We start from the raw sequence: 19171 nt of genomic DNA, 5'->3' as shown, positions 1-19171 counted from the left end.
AAAGGACGAAGTTACCTCAGGCAGATGTTTTTCTGTGAAGATGGAAAGGCTTTTTAGTATCACATACTTGTTTCCTTGGCTTTCTCTTAGGTCACTTATCTTTTTCCCTAGATAACATTTTGTTTTAGTTAACCGTATTGCCGGCAGTGAGATCGGCAGATTCTTCCTTCGCTGAAATATTGAAGTTGTCTCGTAAAACTTATTAGTATGTTTTGTAGCAGGAGCTCTCGGTTTGAACCCTCGAAAAACAACTTGTGTAGCAAGTGTCTGTGAAGGTTAAAAAGTCATGTCATTAAGAGAGCTGTAGTCGCACACCTGAGAGGGGAGGAGAGAGATAGACAACAAATTTATTTCACTGGATTATTAAACTCTCAGTGTCACTTCAGGTGCTCGTCAGAAGTGCATCTTTTAGGAGTAATGTGCACCAAAGATAGAAGGTGAATGTAATATTGTCCATATCAACTACGCCTGAGAACTCTAGACAGACACTGAACAGATAGATAAGGGGACATTCAACTACGTTTTGTACAATAACATCGTTATATTTATCTTTAAGATAAAGGTTTCTACTTATGTCCTATTCTGTTCTTTAGAGCAAGAATTTGAATGGAGTACATAAACAACGCATTTATAAAAAAAGTCAAAAGAAAAAAATATATTTCTCATCACTGGAAGGTGCAACAAAATGACATAGTAGAGAGAGAGAGAGAGAGAGAATGGTTATGAAATAAAAGTGGCTTAATCTTGACCTTTATTTTATGCAAATAAACCGTTGTGTCAAAATATTTTCAATGAACAATATTTATTTATATATATATATATATATATATATATATATATATATATATATATATATATATAGAGAGATTTTAGAGAGAGAGAGAGAGAGAGAGAGAGAGAGAGAGAGAGAGAAGTGAGTGTGTGATTGGTTTGAGAGTGTCTGTATATGTATGTATGTATATATATATATATATATATATATATATATATATATATATATATATATATATATATATATATATAAGTACGTTTTAGGTGGTTTTAGTTTGAAATATGCTCTGTGAGACAGGTAGCAACAATTTAAGGTGATTTTGCCTTGTGATTCTGACTTTCAACGGGAAAACGTAAAAAAGAGGAAAACAAAGGAGAATTTCATATGAGCATAGGGCTCTGGTTACTGAGGGAAACATAAAACACGTGGGCACATTTAAAGTAGTGTATTTACATAAATGACCTTAAAGAGGAAAGAGAACTCAAGTAGATTGAATAAAACTGGGGAATTCCAGACACAGTCCGAGAAGCTTCCACGATGGGATCCCCTCTGAAATGAGAGATATGCACATTATACGCCAGTAATGAAAATAGACAAAAGAATAATGAATTGAAGCTGCACTGAGGGTGCCAAAGGAGTAATAAAGAATTAATACTGCCGATGCAAGAGGCGCACGGACATTAGACAAGGGAGATTTCTGGCTTTCTCTTTAAGAAAATATTATGAGACAAAAGCGTGACTGAAATGGGGCTCTTCCAGGGCACTTTACCTTAGCAGATTTTCCGAGGGCGTGTAGAAGGCGGTCCGTGGATGACTTGCGATTTCCGAGGACGAGTTTCTTCCACGTGGTGAGATGCAAGGGCTTCCGTAAAGGGGCAAGGCGATGGGGACTCCTCGAAACTCCAAGCAATGGCGTGGGCTGAGGAATACGGTTGAAGGGGCACGAGGAGAAGTATACTTTGGGAAGGGCCACGTGGTTAGGATGCAAGGGCATCGGTGGGGCCAGGTGTTGAGGACATCTTCACAAGTTCACTCCATATCTTCCAGCCCGCGTGTGTGTCGAGACTCGTGGGCTTTTTGCCTTTTATCCTCCTATGGGGCAGGGGTGCGCCCAACACAGATGCTTTGACTCATTGCACTGCTGCCCGCAGGGAGGTTTGGCCTGTAGGAGAAACACCAAGCCAGATTACTTTTTGCCTCGAAGGAAAGATCTTTATCAAAAATGGGAGCGCCTTTAATCTTTTAACCCTTGTTTTTAAGTCGATAGACAGATGGTCTATCGATCGGCCGGCTGGCAGTAAATGAACAACCAACAACAACAAAGGAGGGGGAGGTAATTTGCTAGCGAATTTTACTAATCATAATATATATATATATATATATATATATATATATATATATATATATATACATGTATACATACATACATGCATGCATACATACATATATATATGTATGTATATGTGTGTGTGCATACACACGGACACTGTCTCTCAAATCAATCACACACCCACTCTCTCTCTCTCTCTCTCTCCCCTTTCCAGTGGTCACCTGCCGGATGAAATGTTGTAGGTTTGGATTCAGGCAGCAGGATGCTTCCTTCTCACATCCAGTATCGCCCATTCGTCTTTGTTGTTCAAAATCGGGTCTTGACCTGAAAGGATTTGTGGAATGGCGACAACCATCACCTGTTATCTATCAGTGAAGAGATGGATGAGCGGCATCCAACATCCAAAGTCTTCATCCATTTTCTTGTCTTTGATGTTCTTCCTGTTCCCAGTCTGTTAAACTCCGTAGGGAGGCAGTGCCGTCAGTGCACCTTATGCGGTGCACTGTAGGCATTATTTAAGCTTCTTTGCAGCGCTCCTTCGACCCCTAGTTGCTGCAACCCCTTTCATTCCTTTTACTGTACCTTCGTTCGTATTCTCTTCCATCTTACTTTCCTCCCTCTATTAACAATTGTTTCCTGTTGCAACTGCGAAGTTTTCCTCCTGTTACACATTTCAAACCTTTCTACTCTCAATTTTCCTTTCAGCGCTGAATGACCTCTTAGGTCCCAGTGCTTTCTTTTATTCCTTCCTTCGAAATTGGATTTCTTTTGCAGCAATAAATCGATATATTTCTTCACGTCCACCCTTTCCTTTTGGCTATTTGGCGATACATTGTGAGGTATATTCTTTTTTGTGTTTTTTACCTCAACGTTTTCTTATCACGAATAATTTGTCTTGAAATGTCCAGGGTTGCTCGTTTTCATCTTTATTTATTTCTTATTGTTTTACATTTGTAATTTTTTTCTTTATTATTACTTTACATTTGTATTTCTTTCTTTCACAAGAAAAGTGTATCCTTACGAGAGCTTATTCTGTCTAAGCTCTTTCCTGTGGAAGGGATATTAATAGTGAGTTAGAGCGAAAACTGAAAGCCCAGTGTTTTAGAAAAGAAACCTGCAAATATGGAGATCCGTCCTTTGTTCAGTTGGCTTAACATTATTCTTTTCACACTTTCTCTGCCTCTTTCTTACGAAAGCCTTCCTTCACTCACAATTCTTGATCGCAAGAAGAAAAATAGTATTGTTATTATTATTATTATTATTATATTATTATTATTATTATTATTATTATTATTATTATTATTATTATTATTATTATTATTATTATTATTGACGTTGTAGACACATTATGAACACTATTAATGGGTGAGACGTATTCATCATTGCAGTACTTAATTTCTGATAATAAACACTTGTTGGGGGAGTGATGGGGATATTACACTTAAATAGTTATTTTATTGGTTGCCAGGATCTGATTTTAAGTTTTGGTGCCTAAGAATTCTCATAAAAATGTGAATGGAAGCTACAGAACTCAAGTTATCTGCGTAGAAGAAGTAAAATCTGAATCTCTATTAGCTGAACTTAAGTACAACAACTTTCATATATTTTATTAGTTTCTTGAAAGTATCAGATCAGATCGAAGTCTGCATTAATAAAACTGGTATTGAACAGAACAGAATATAGAATTTAGGGCAAAGGCCAAGCGCTGGAAGAGAAATTGGCAGTAAAAGTTTTGAAAGGTGCAACAGGAGGAAAACCTCGCAATTGCACAATGAATCAATTGTCAGGAGAGCGTGAAAATTAAGATGGAAGAAAGGGAATACGAACAGAGGTACAGTAAAAGGAGTGAAAGAGGTTGTAAGCTAGGAGCATAAGGGACGCTGCAATGAACCTCAAGTAATGCCTACAGTGCACCGCATGAAGTGCACTGACGGCATTTTCTCTACGGGGAAACTGATATCTGAGTTTCAGGGGTGAACATTTAAGCTCTTGTGTATTTTGAAAATGGAGCTTAACTAAATGAAATCGGGGATTCACTCTGCATGAGAAACAAATTCCCAGCTTTGTTCCTTTTACAGCCACGGTTTTTTTTAATACCCGAGGTAAAACAGGTATTGGTCGCATATTCTCCATAGCTGGTGGTCATTGCAATATACGTTAATTTCATAGGGAATTCCAAAAAGGTTTTCTGTCCCGATTAATACCATAACTAATATTTATATTGCTATATGCTTCGTATTCGCCTCTGCCAAAATAACGATACTTTATTTCCTGTAACCCTTAAAGTGGAAAGTTTCACCGAGTAACAAAAAGTTCTGTTCGAGAGTTAAATGGATTCTCTGAATTCTAAAGAATTGATGTTAATATATTATTTTTGCTTTGAAGATGCATTTGCTTCTTTGTGTCACTGAAGGTTTCTTTCATTCTTCTTACCAAATTACTATGTTTGCTTGCAAACTTCTGAATTTAGTTTAGCACATTTTTAATTTCGTTTTATTAAATTTTAATTATATATATATATATATATATATATATATATATATATATATATATATATATATATATATATATATATGTATGTATGTATGTATGTATGTGTATCGAGTGAATAGAGAAAAAGGTATTTTTTCTGAAGTAGAAATATCCTATTTCCATTTGGGTCAGTACGGAGGACCGTAACGCAATAAATCCCCAGTCTGTCAAAACAAGTCTCCAACCATATCTTCAAGAACACACCAGCACTAACGAGGCGCTAAGAGAAATTGCATCTGGCCGTGCCTTCGAAATCCACGAGGGTCCTATACAAGGAATTATGGTTAGTAAGAGTGTTGGAAAACCTCACCCCCTTGACTTCAAACGATAGCCCAAGGAAATAAGCCACGCCCACAGGTCAAGCCTAGATGTTTTGGCCAATCAAATGCCATCAGTGCCAGAGACCCAGGCACATCCTACAAGGAGCAAATACCCAATAATCAACAGGAATTCTTAAAACACACCTCCAAAAGTTGGAATGAAGCAAGTGGAGGAGGTGCTCAGAAAAGCAGTACCTGCCCAGAATATGACGTCATGGTTGACACAAGGGAAAATGGGAGATATAAGGACAAGCATACAGGAAAGGAGACAGAAAAAAGGTGGGAGAGAAAAGAGAGAGACACAGAAAAAAGGTGGGAGAAAAAAGAGAGGGACAGAGAAAAGTCGCGGAGAAAAAAGAGAGAGACAGAGAGAAAAGCCGCAGAGTGGGAAGATAGAGAGAGAGAACTATTCCTGAAGTGGGAAGCAGAAAAGACAGAAAGAGAAGAAGTGTGTTAGTGAAGAAAGACTCTCTCAAACAATAGTCCCTGTAATCTAATTCTGTTAAGTCTCTCGAAACCATTATTTCAAAGTCTCGAAACCATTATCTTAAAGTCTCGAACCATTAAGAAACAGTTAAGAAACTATAGGTGGAACTGTAAGACAAAATCACAAATAAAGAAGAAACGGGAACAATTAATAATTTTCCCTTTAACCTCGGTAATTTACAATTTAATAACTGTTTTAAAGAGCCACTTGTTTCTACTTACATAATAATTACCACACGCCCTAAGCCAGACGCGTTTACCTTAGTGTTACTTTGAAGGAAAGAAACAGGGTCCGACAACAGCTGGTAGCGAGCGGTGGATAACGAGAGTTAGTGGGATAACGAAGCTTTGGGATAACAAGAGCTAAGTGAGATAAAAAAAGCTGCAGCCGATGGCGATCGGTGAGATTACAACAGCTAAGTGAGATATCCGCGGGTTTCTGTAGTGATCACAGAACAGTTGGCGAAACAGTGAAGTGAGATAAACAATTGAAAATAGAATAAACAAGTGATCAAAGAAAAACACCAAAGACAAAACATAACATACGCCACTCTGCAAAGAAGAAATAAAATACGCCCCACGCAAACACACAACGCTACGACCAAGCAGAAGACTACGGCCCAGAGAGAGTTGATGATTCCCGTGATCGAGTGAGAGCCAGATCCCCAGCCAAGGCGCAGTGACGGAAGGACGCTGAAGAAGAAGACGAAGAAGAAGACGAACGAACAACCTAACCGTTGGATGAAAGCCTACGAATAACGAAATCAAGCTGCCGAGAGAATACGCGCAGAAAGACGAGAAAAAACGACTACAGTAAGAATGTCATTACGGTCACACACACACACACGTTTTGCTAGAAAATTTTTTTCATTGAGTTAGAAACACAAAATTAAGTCGACTAGAACACTTGTATTGATTTCATTTGAAAACACAAAACTCATACTTGTAAATTAAATAGACTTACCTGCAACAAGAGTCTTTTTTTTTTTCTTTCTTTAAACTAAGCACCTATCGATCTTTTTACTAAATTTTATACAACATTTGTATTACTTAAACTTTATTTAACGTTTAATTTTTTGACTAACCCATAATTTCTGTATTTTATTTGTGTCATTCTACGGTTATTTTAAGCATTTAATTTCTTATGTAACATTCATTAGCGGAAATTTATATATTTTTCGATCGAGAAATCTCAACTTGTTTTTTTGTTCGCTTAAAGGTGTTCAGAATCATAAGTTTTTCGAAGATTAGTATTTTTTTCTTTAGTTTTTTTGGGCGAGTGATAATTTGCCTTATTTGTTTTACCAGCACTGTCTTAGGATAATTGGAAGTTAAGGGATTTTTTTTTTGTTTAACACCGCCAATCGGTAATTTAGAAGTTCGGGAAATTTTAGTGATTGATTAATTTTACTTTAAGATAGAAGTGTTTATCACCTTTTTGTGAATTTTTTTGTGATTTTAAGAACTGGTTGACTTTATTGGCTTTGTTTACTGCCATTATACTCATTGGTTAAGAAAGTGTTTGTCATTAGTGAATAAATGCCCAGGAGGAGATCGGCACAAACTAATAGTGTAAGAACTCCTGTTTACACAAGAAGTCAAACCAATAATTTAACTATGGATAGGGGAACACAGTCAACTAGCCCAGTCTCAGCAGCTGTAGGTACACATAAAAGACATGCAATTAACCACATAGCCAGATTTTACGGAAGGAAAGAAGGTCAGGTGCCTGTAATTTAGAAAACTGATAGAGCAGGTAGGCATACATCTTAATAAACATAATAGAAACAGATAGCGAAAACTCAGTGGAAGAGTTATCTGGATCTGGAAGTCCAGGGGAGACTTAGAACGATATGTCCATTGTTGAGACATATCAGAGACTTAAGAATTGGGAAGAAATGAAACAGTTCTTTAGTGAGAAGGTATATTCCACAGTAGGCGAAACAGATCCCGTTATCAGCCTTGCAAGGATAGCTCATTGTTATAAGGCAGATAAAAGAAGCTACCAAGGATGAGTTCCCAGCTATACAACAATATGAATGAATGGGGTCACTTAGTTACATCCACTAAATGGGCAGAGACAGATAAAATGTCAGTAGCTGACGTCAAAACCATCATTAGGTTAGCATTCATGATTGGAAGTTTGCCAGCCAAAGCTATTGGAAGGATGACCTGAAAATGGAGACTTCAGATGACATAGCTGAGATCGAAGAGGAAGTAGCAAGAATCTTAGGTAGGAATCACGAGAGGGAACCTAGGTATACAGACCTTTAGTCACCATAGGACAAGAAGAAAGAGGACAAAATAGTTCTAGGAATCCAGATAGAATCAGAATTAGGACGTTAGGTAATACAACTCAAGGGGGGATTTTCAACAGTCACGTGTTATAACTGTCAGAAGGGACATTATGCCAGTGACTGTCGAGGGATAGCTACTGCCCTTTCCATAAGAGAGCCGGGGTATAATGCTCGAGATTGCAGAAATAGACCTGCTTCAGTACCTAGATATAGATTTTCAGTCAAGAGGCAGAGGTAGAGACCGTAGTCAAGTTCCGGTAAGCTAGAAGGAATAGGGGTTCAAACCCAAATAGGTATCAAGATATTAACCAAACTGGAGTATATCAGATGACACCATGGTAAATTTTCGTCAGTGGTATAATTTTTCCTTCATAATAGAGGGAAGGACCGGATTGCAAAACCTAAAGCCAAACTGACAGGTTAGCAAAGTTAATATAGGGAATGAATATAATTATAGACCAGTATTTCCCGCACATGTTGGTTTAGAGAAACGTTCATTGCCACATTCTATTTGATATTAGGAAGTCCTAAGAATATAATGTCCTAGTGGTGTATCAGATGTATTTTTCTCACTTAACTTTGAACCCAGCATTAGACTGTTAGAATCACATTCTTTTTCAGGTGGTAATAATATCAGAATAGTAGGACAAATAGATTTTCCTTTTAAGTTTTTGGGAAGAATTTCACTAAAGGAGAAGGTTGAATGTAGTAAGAGATATACAGTTAGGGTTTGCACATTTGCTAATTGGTTATCCAACTATGGCTAGAGAAGGTATCAGCATTAATGCACCTAGAGAGCAATTAGTGATTAGCGGGGGTCATAAAATTTCTAGAATACCTCTATGTAAATTAACAGGAAGAATCCTGACTCGAGAGCATCTTCATTGAGAAGTATTCTAAAGAAAGACACGACAGAGGGAAGATATTCAGTATACAGCACAAGCTCTCAACAGATAAATATCACTTAGAATCCAACCAAGAAACTTTTTTGAAATTAGACAGGGAGTTAAGACTTAAACCTGGAGAGAGTTCTGCATGGATAGAATGTGCAGTAAACCAATTTTGAAGGGAAGGAAATTTTCACGCTTACTGAAGAAGCGCAAGCTCGGGGGTACATTACTCTTCTAGTCTACATGAAGTCAGGCAGGGTAAAATAGCTTTGCAGGTTATGAATAACAGAGGAGGAAAGGTTAGGCTAACACAGGGAACAGAATTAGGTTTAGCAGAGGTGATACACCATTCCCATTCAAGTTGAGGAGAAGGAAACGGTAGCACCAATCAATAAAGAAGGTAGCTGAAAATTTAGCCTAATTTACAGGACATAAAACTGAGAAGAGCTAAGATAGGGTCTCACTTGAAAGATATTAAAGAAGATTGTGCTAGAGAGAAACCCATAGATTTGCTAAGTGAATACCAACACATAGTCGCTATGGAGGGCGATACACTCAGGTAACACAGGTGAAATTTTGACAGGGTAGACATTCCACAGAACACAAAGCCAATCTACATACCAGCCTTGTAAGAGTAGCCCATTCCCAGAAGTTTAGATCATTGAAAGATAATGTAAAAAAAATGGATAGGAGTGGAATAATAGAACCATCAAAATCTCCATGGTCTTTCCAATTTTTTTGCAGTTCCAAAAAGGATAAAACCTACACAGTAGTGGTAGATTTTTGAAGGTTAAACAAGATAACTGAAAATGATCCTTATCAATGTCGTCTTGAGAGATCTTATCACAACGATCGGATCCCAGAAATACTTTACCACAATAGATTTGTTGCAAGGATTTTTACAAATTCCTTTGGACGAGGAAAGTAAACCATTAACTGCCTTTAGTACAAGCAACGGTAGATATCAATATGTGAGAATGCCTTTTGGTCTGAAGCTAAACCCAGTAACCTTTGTGAGATTAATGGATAAGATTTTAGGTGATTTATTAGGCAAGGAGACTGACATTGCTATATAGACGATTTGATAATAGCAACAGATACAATTGAAGAACACATAAAACTGGTACCAGAGAAGTACTAAAGAGACTGAGGAAGGCGAATCTTAAATTGAAGTTAAAGAAGTGCAATTGTGAAGGATAATAGACTACCTGGGACAAAGCACTAAGTGAAAAGGGTGTGAAGTAAACGACTTAAAGGTTCTTCAATCAAAGAGTATCCTACACCTCAATGTAAGAAGGATGTGAAGTCATTTTTGGATTAGCAGGTTTTTACCGCAAGTACATAAAGAATTTTTAACGATATTGAAAGCTTTGTTGAGAGTTATTAAATGAACAGTGCTTGTCATTTATGGAAAACAATTCAACAAGAAAGCATTTGATGAACTAAAGGAAAGGTTAACTGGGATTCTCCTTGTGCTTAGTTTCCAGATTTCAGTAAAGAATTCTTTTTAGGGACAGATGCATGTCGTTCTGTTTATAGGAGCATGGTTAATTATGCAAAGACATGATAACAAATATAATGCTAGAATATTTCACGTTAACAGGTTGAAACCTAATCATGGTACAGCAAGTAACCTATTAGCAGTAACAGACCTAGAGTCTTTAGCCATAATAGATGCTTTAAAACACTTCAGGTATATCATGGGTTTCGGTGTCAAGATAACTGTATTCACTAATCATTCCGCCGGTAGAAATGCTTAAGAATCCGAATTTTTCCGGATGTTGAGCTCGTTGGTTTATGACAGCCCAAGACTATGACATAGAGTAATTTAATATCTTTTCCAGGAAGGCCAATAAAGTGGCACAAATATTATCAAGGCATAGTAACCAAAAGGATAGTATAAACATGATAGGTCTTGAAGCAGAACAGGCTGAATTCATAAGCAATGTATTTACCATGCATTGCACAGAAGAACTGTTCCAGACAAAATTTTGTGAACAAAAAGGTGATGAAGATTTGGAGATCTTCGATTTTTAGAAAATAAAGATGGTAAATTTAGTCAAAAGGAACAGCAGAACTACTAACAAATTGATGCCCTTAGACGCGGTAAACGTCATAGACGACGTATTAGTTTGGATGTCACGAGTGTGACCCGTTTGATCAATTACTAAAGTATCTTTTAAAAGAATAGTACCAAGGAGCCTAAGAAATAAAGTCATTGAGTTAATGCATGACGATGACATTGTCTCCCCCAGGAAGGGATGAGACAGGTTAGCCATTTAGTTAAAAATCTGCTTTTCATTGGAAAGGAATTTACAAGGATGTTAGTAATTAAGTGAAGAGCTGCAATATTGATAAACAGTTAGGAAGAACAGACTGGGTTACCCACATAGGAAATATCCTATCCTGCAGACTCCATTTGAAAGAGTAGCCATAGATCTGATCACTAATCTTCACACCACGAGTAAGGGAATAGAAATATATTAGTGTGTATTGATGCACTCACTAGATTATAAGAGTTAAGGCCATGGTAACTAGTAAAGGAGCTAAAGAGTGTGCAATCGCTCTTTTTGATAAGATTTTTTGTAGGTATTCTGACCTTGCACAGCTCATAGTTTATCTGATAATGGAAACTGAGTTCAATAACTCATTAGTTCAAGAAATTTGTGATGCATTCAAGGTAGAAAAGGTAACGATACAATTTTCATCCAGCTAGTAATTTAGCAGAAAGAAATAACAGAAAGGTTCTAGATGCATTAAGGCATTGTAGGACAGGATCCTGATTGGGACGTCAATTTACCTTTAGTCAATTATCACTAAATGCTTGCTGTGAATACAAGTACTGAGCAACATATAAAAGCTTTAATGGGATATGAACCAAGATTACCATATGCGTGGCTAAATCAGTAACTACAGCCCTAATTACTCTGATTGACATTATGAAAATAAGAATTGGGTTTTCAAAGGTAATTCATAAGCCAACACAGGAATTTAGAGGAAGCTCAGAAGAATATTTTTGACAGGTATTCAAGAAGGATTAAGGCCAGTAGAGGGACAAGATAATGAAGTTTTCCTCAAGAAGGAAGTAAGAAGTGGAATTTTACAAGTTAGCCCACTAAATTCACAGGACCATGCTCGTTTCTCATAGGTTGTGTGAAAAGACTTAGGTGAAAGTTAATTGATAACTTAATTTAGTAATACCTTATCTGCTGAATCATTAGAAGAAGAAGGATTTTGGATAAATAAAGATAAAGTCAAGAGAACAAAAGAAGTGAAAGAGGCAGAACTGACGGAAGAATTTTAGAAGCTACTTGGTTCAGAAGAAAATACTAGATATAACTTAAGAAATAGAAGAGTCACATTTCAGTAATAATGATGAGAACAAACCGTTCAATTCACCATATTATTGGGTATTTGATTTCTTTGTTACTGAGTCAAGTTTATTGGTTGACTTAGTAATGAAACTATTTTTTTATAATGTTGCAATGCTTACTTTAATTAGTATGGTCCTGTTTAACAAAAGAATTTGGGGTTATGGTATGTGTCTGTCGAATTTACATTTTCTTTGGGTTGTATGATATTATTTGATGGAAAATAAAGTAAGCTATATAAAGCTTTTTTGAAATGTAGTGGTAACAAAGTCAGATAATTTTAATTTGGTTTCATCTTTAGGGATTTGCAACCCACTGTCACTAATAGGTTGTCTTTATTGTAGAAGTTTAAGACAGGTTTTAAAAAATTTTTGCTTAATCTTGTTTTCAAATCAGGTATATTTGTATCAGTGTACTGCTTTTAAGTAAAGCCTTGTTACTGCTGGGTAAAGAAATGAGAAATACAGTTATTAAGATTTGTAGTACTTTAAGGGTACCTTCAGGAGAAATCTTGGCATAACCCTTAACATGTCAACACTTGCATGAACTATACTAACACTAGAAGTAGAAATAGTATATTATCTTTGTTTTTTATTTTCCGTTTGACATTAGAACTAACACGTTTGCGATCTTGGCGTTTCTTAATAGATACTTTAAATGGAGCTGTTTCTCGCAGAAAGCTCGGTCACCTGCGACGTTGTTTGTTTTTGCCGTCACAAAAGGTGTATAAGTACTACTTTGTTTTCCGACCCAAGTTGCGCAAGTCAGTACTTTGCGAGTTAGTCATTTAAAATGGGAGAAGTTTCCCTAAGGTGGTATGCAAAGAGAGGTCTGCACTTACGGAGACGTTAAGCACTGGCATTGTGTTTGATAAAGTCAAGCAACACGTAGCATTCAGGCTCATAAGACTTACATGTTAGGTTACACAATGTTTGAATACACCCAAGATACACTTGGACATTACCATTCGTTTGTAGCTGAGTCTTCCCAACTTGGGAATCCTGGTGAAGAACGGCCTTCATTAAATGAAGACATTGCCGCCATTTGATTGTTTACAGATTGATTACTTTTAAAATTTAAAATCCACCTGTTAGGCAGCTAGGTATGAGGGCTGAGTAAATCCAAATGTAGGTTTGGATAGATAATTGCTAATGTTTCTTTTATCTTTTATATCATTTGCCCCTTGGATTGTTTAATAGTTTAGTTTATAAAAGCCAGATACATAGAAGGAATTTGTCATACAAAAATAGTATTTTTTTCTGCCATATTTTAGATGTTTATTCTTAGTTTTTACTGTTTTGTTTATTTAAAAACTGTCAGGAGCCAGTTAGGTAGCATGGCCGAGAGGTTGATTTCAGTGTTTCTTGTGATTTTTTTCGAATAGAAAATCCTATTTCCATTTGGGTCAGTACGGGAGGACGTTTAAGTTTTGCTGTGTACCTGGTAACAACCAGTCTATCAAAACAAGTCTCCAACCATATCAACACACCAGCACTAACGAGGCGCTATTATAGAAATTATATCTATATATATATATATATATAAATATATATATATATATATATGCGAAGGATATATATGGTTATATATATATATATAAACAGTAGATGCACCCCTTTGACTTCAAACGATAGCCCAGGAAAATGACAGGAAATAAGCACGCCCACAGGTCAAGCCTAGATGTTTTGGACAAATGAAAAAAGGTGCCAGTGAACAAAAAGAACTAATATCTTACCCATTCACATTGCAGAAACATGTATAAAAATGAATATTAATTTTGCATATATTTATCAACTTTTTTAATTATGAAGGCATCAAGTTTAAACAAACCAAGACTTAAATTTAGAACACTTTCATTATTTGACTTAATAAAACAAGAATCGATGTTTTCCTTTAAACTGTTTCGTTACACGCGACTAAAGATCTTCCTTCACTCCAGTTAATGGGATGATCTAAATCTCTCATATATACGAATAATGCATTCGATATTTGGCCAGTTTTCACAGAATATTGGTGTTGTTTGATTCGTTGTGAAAGGGATTTTCCAGTTTGTCCTTAATATATTTTATCACACTTTTTACAAGGAATTTCATAGATGCAGCCAGAAACATCTTTAGGCGAATTTTTTATCACTAAACTCTTAACATTAAAATTACTGACAACATTTATGTTGAAAAGCTTTAAAATTCTAGGAATTTCTAAAAACCTTTCATCATACGGTAATTTGAGAATATTATGCTTACTAAATTTGTTATTAGTTAAAGAAAATGTTTTACTGGCTCTTTTCCATGCTACATCTACAAAGGTCCTTGGGTATTTAAGTTTCAAAGCAATATCATAAATAGTTTTAATCCCAGCATCAATGAACTGCGGGCTACAAATGCGCAGAGCCCTTAAGAACATCCCAGAAAAGAAACAAACTTTAATATTTTGATAATGATTGGAATAATAATGAACAAAAGAGGCAATTTTAGTTGATTTTCGAAAGACTAAAAAGGTGAAATTTCTATCTTGTCTATGGACAGTTACATCTAGAAAATTCAAATTACAATTTCTTTCTTCCTCTGCGGTAAATTTTATAGAAGGGGCTGAATTATTTAGCTTAATCAGAAATTCCTGGAGATTTTCGTGAACTGGCCAGATACAGAAAATATCGTCCACATACCTGAACCATGTAACTTTTCGGGGCAAAATTCTTGGTAAGAATTTAGTCTAAAAAAATTCCATGTAAATATCGTTAAGGACAGGAGATAAGGGATTACCCATAATCATGCCGAACTCTTGTACAAGAAACTCACCATTAAAACAAAATTTGATATCTTTGATACGTAACCTTATAAGATTGGTGAGGTTTGCTACAATGAAAGGATTATCATAACCCTCTAATGTTTCCTCCAAAAATTCAAGTAAATCAACATCAGACTTCAAATCCATTATCAATGAATGGTTGTATGTGATGAATTCAAATCATAATTTTGAACGCCCTCTTAGCGGGGTAGTACCGTCAGTGCCCCTCACGTGGTGCACTGTAGGCATTACTTAAGGGACTATGCAGCGTCCCTTTGGATCCTAGCTGCAACCTCTCATTTCTTTTACTATACCTCTATTCATATTCTTTTTCTTCCGTCTGACTTACCACCCACTCTAAAAATTGTTTCCTAGTGCAACTGCGAGGTTTTCCTCCCGTTGCACCTTTCAAACCTTCATGCTATCAGTTTCCCTCTCGGCGCTGAATGCCATGTTAGGTCCCAGCGCTTGGCCTTTGCCCCAAATTCTATATTCTATTCTGGAGTTTTGAATGACATGGATTCATCAAACAATGGCATAACAGCAAATGACGCTGATAAACAAAAAAATAAATAAAAAAACAACAGGGAGCCTGGTAACAGACAAGAAGCACTGAGAGATGTAGGAGGCTGTGTTGTTAACAGGTTTTCCCTGAAGTTCCCTCATTTGGTCAATTAAGAAACAAGTATATAATTTACGACAACTGCGGATGATTCATGGACTTGAATGGTGAACAGGCTCGACTATTATTGTTCTTTTAATGAGTTGATAAAAAAGTTAACCTTGATACTTAAATGGTAAACAAGGTCGACTATTATTGTTCCTTTAATAAGTTGTTAAAAAAGTTAACCTTGATATGAGATGCGTTTGATTCAGTTCACGAACCGGGTCTTTTAGAGTGAAGAATGTTTGAAGACTTAAAAGATAAACTTAATAAGTCTGGAGTGAATATTTCTTGGAGATGGATTAGCATTTTCTACCAAAATATCTGTTACCTTTCAAAACAATCATTTTAACAATTCAATCAGGCTATGTAAAAATAAAAAAAAATTCTTTGAGAGGTAATAGTGTTATGACTTCTGATTTGTCTTTCGTTTCATTCTTGTTTGGCCACCAATGTGATGATGAGTTCTTTTTGTTGTTTCTTTACCACCTTCTGTTATGCTTTTATTCGTTGCCCATGTGAAGAAGTTTATTATTTCCTTTAGTTGCTTTATCGTTTCTGGCTTGTTGTTGTAGTAGCGTTTTGAGTGTCAGGAGGCTTTAGAAAGACACAGTGCAGCTTTCTTACTTCATTAACACTTAGTAAAATATACAGTAATTATTAACAAGTTAAGTGAGTCGGTGTATGAGTCAAAGTGTGAGTCAGAGTGTGAACCATGTATTCTTGAATTGTGGTTACCAACCCACAACTCGTGAGGCTACGACCTCACTCCACTGGCTCTCTTTCTCTCTGCTTCTATCTCTGCTATTCTCTGCTTCTCTTCCTTCCCTGTTGAAGGATTTTGAAAATGGAATGCCCCTCCTAAAATAGATGGACAACAGCTTCTGTCCAACCCCTTGGTAGACGTCTAATTGCTTGAAGACTTATCTAAGGACTTCCTCTGGGTGTAATTAAATGAATTAACCCCTCCTTAGTAGGTGGGACTAATTACATCACCGGAAATCCAAGATTTCCAGCTCGGTTTGCACAGTAAGCTTCACAGATGAGGTTGTTATGGCATTCTTTAACGTTTTTGATGGTGATTAACTTCCGCCAATGCTGTGCCAATGTTTGGCGACGTTTTCACGAGACCTTTGCTCCGATCGTCATTCTTTCAACGATTTCAGTAGATTATACTCGCGCCCTGTTTCTATAACATATCCTGTTTTGCTTTTCTCTCTCTCTCTCTCTCTCTCTCTCTCTCTCTCTCTCTCTCTCTCTCTCTCTCTCTCTCTCTCTTTACTATTCATCAATCTATCACTGGTTCTCTTCTCAGTTCTTTTTCTCTCTGTTATATCATTACAATAGAAAATAAAAAAAAATTAAAATTTAACATGCACCATATGTATATATGTGAGCCAATTGTATTTAATTATTGATATCATTTAACATTTTTGACGTATTAAAGACCAACTACACCAAATTAAGATTACGTTTTCCATCCAAAGTCTTCCAATTATTGTGTAAAAAATTATTACTGTTTCTTCTTTCTCTGAATAAAGTATTCTATAATGGATGAAGCGGTACAGTAATATTATTTCTTCATTAGACCACTATAAGATAAGCTTCAACTAAGTCTGAAACCCAAATAACCTTTATTAATAAGTTCACGTTTGTTCAAAGACTGCAAAATGTGTACTAAAATATTATCTGTTTACAAACAAACAAACATAAATATATCTCTGTATTTCCCTTTACCTTCTCTTACTTCCTAATGAATACCATAGTCTTTGGAAGCTTGAGTTTTAAGTCGATCTCTGTATTTCCCTTTACCTTCTCTTACTTCCTAATGAATACCATATTCTTTGGAAGCTTGAGTTTTAAGTCGATGGCCCCTTTGGTGAGCTTGTTTCAAATGTAAAGGGTTCATATTCTGAATAATAATAATAATAATAATAATAATAATAATAATAATAATAATAATAATAATAATAATAATAATAATAATAATAGCAGTATCACGTCAGTATACAGGTCAAGTGGCCCGGGAGACGTAGGAGATAAAGATTGGAAATGTTGGCCGCTTTCTGGCTGACCAGTCTTAGAGTCCTGGTTCAATAGCAGAAAATGAGAAATCTCAAGTTACCTTACCGTATTTCCAGCCTAATTCTAAGGAGTAGCTCGAGGGCTTTACCGTTGGGCAAACGGAGTTGTGGGCGAGAGGGTCAAAGGAAGGTCAGCACGATGAATCCTCTGACACGGACCACCATAACCACGACCTCTTGGGTTGTTATGCCGAGGTCGTCCTAGTGCCAGGGCCTAGTGCCTCCCTCCCTCTCTCCCTTCCTCCCTCCCTCTCTCCTCTGGACACTGCTGCCAACCCCCGATTTGTTCTGGAATGCTGGAACGACTAGGGTTCTTATTACATTTTTATGGTATGAGTCTGAGAAAGAGAGAGAGAGAGAGAGAGAGATAAGAATCTTAGAGAGAGAGAGAGAGAGAGAGAGAGAGAGAGAGAGAGAGAGAGAGAGAGAGAGAGGGTGTGTGTGTGTAAAAATAAGTTACAGTCTGGACACAATGCCCCACGTTAATAACATTGATCAAAGTTTATTGCAATAATATCTCTATTTTTTTTTTTTTTTCAGAAGTACTGCACCGTCTCGATTCTGGTGAGTGTTACCACATTATTAGCTTATTTCTGAATGAATTAAGCAATTTTCGGAAGGTATTCATTTTAATTTTGGGGTTTATTGTTAGACATTTTTAGTTTTCTGCCTATTTTCTGTTTATTGCTTTTTATTTTTTTACTTAGAATTTCTATAGAATCTTTGGTAATCCTTTGTTGCAGTTTTGTTTGTTATTTTTATTTTATGTTACTGAATTTGTGTTGTTATTATTGATATTTTTATTATTATAGTAAAAAATATTGGATTTAACTTTTTTCTGAATTACATTATCGAAAATCGTCACACGCCTCTTAATGTATTCATTAAAAGAATGTGTACGAAGTGAAAAAAATACGTTTTTCATTTATTGATGAATCATTCATTGTCCATCTTTACCATTTATCCTGAATTATCCCTCACCAGCTATACACCACTAGGCATTCAAAAACAGTTTCTTGAAGGTGCGTTTGGGCTTTGATTCCCAATTTCTTAGGTAGTTCCAAAGGGGCTTTGCATGAGTCATAAAAAGTCATTTATTTTTCATCATTCTTTATTCTCATAGCATAATCGCATTTCTCCTAAAATATCTAGTTTCTTTTTATGGTATGAAAATGCAGTAAAAAATGGTTTAAAAGTCATTCAAAGTTGAAAAATCCTTACCTCAGTTTTCTGAAAATGGAGAACCCCTATATGAAAATTTAAAATGTTTGATGCGCTTATTTTGTCAATTTTGTTTTTTGCAACTTAGTCTAAAGTAACCAATGATCGTTAAAAAAAACTCAATAGTGTGCTGCTAAAAATAAGTTATGACATTTTCTAACTTTTTATACTTTAATCCAAGTTTTGTAAAATGCATAGCTCGGGATTATACAGTATATATATATATATATATATATATATATATATATATATATATATATATATATATATATATATATATATATATATATATATATATATATATATATATATATATATATATATATATATATATATATATATATGTATATATATTTATATATTATATAGTATATATATATATATATATATATATATATATATATATATATATATATA

Source organism: Macrobrachium rosenbergii, chromosome 26 (assembly GCF_040412425.1).
Source record: "Macrobrachium rosenbergii isolate ZJJX-2024 chromosome 26, ASM4041242v1, whole genome shotgun sequence".
Taxonomy (NCBI): Eukaryota; Metazoa; Arthropoda; class Malacostraca; order Decapoda; family Palaemonidae; genus Macrobrachium; species Macrobrachium rosenbergii.
This window is presented reverse-complemented; position numbering follows the sequence as displayed.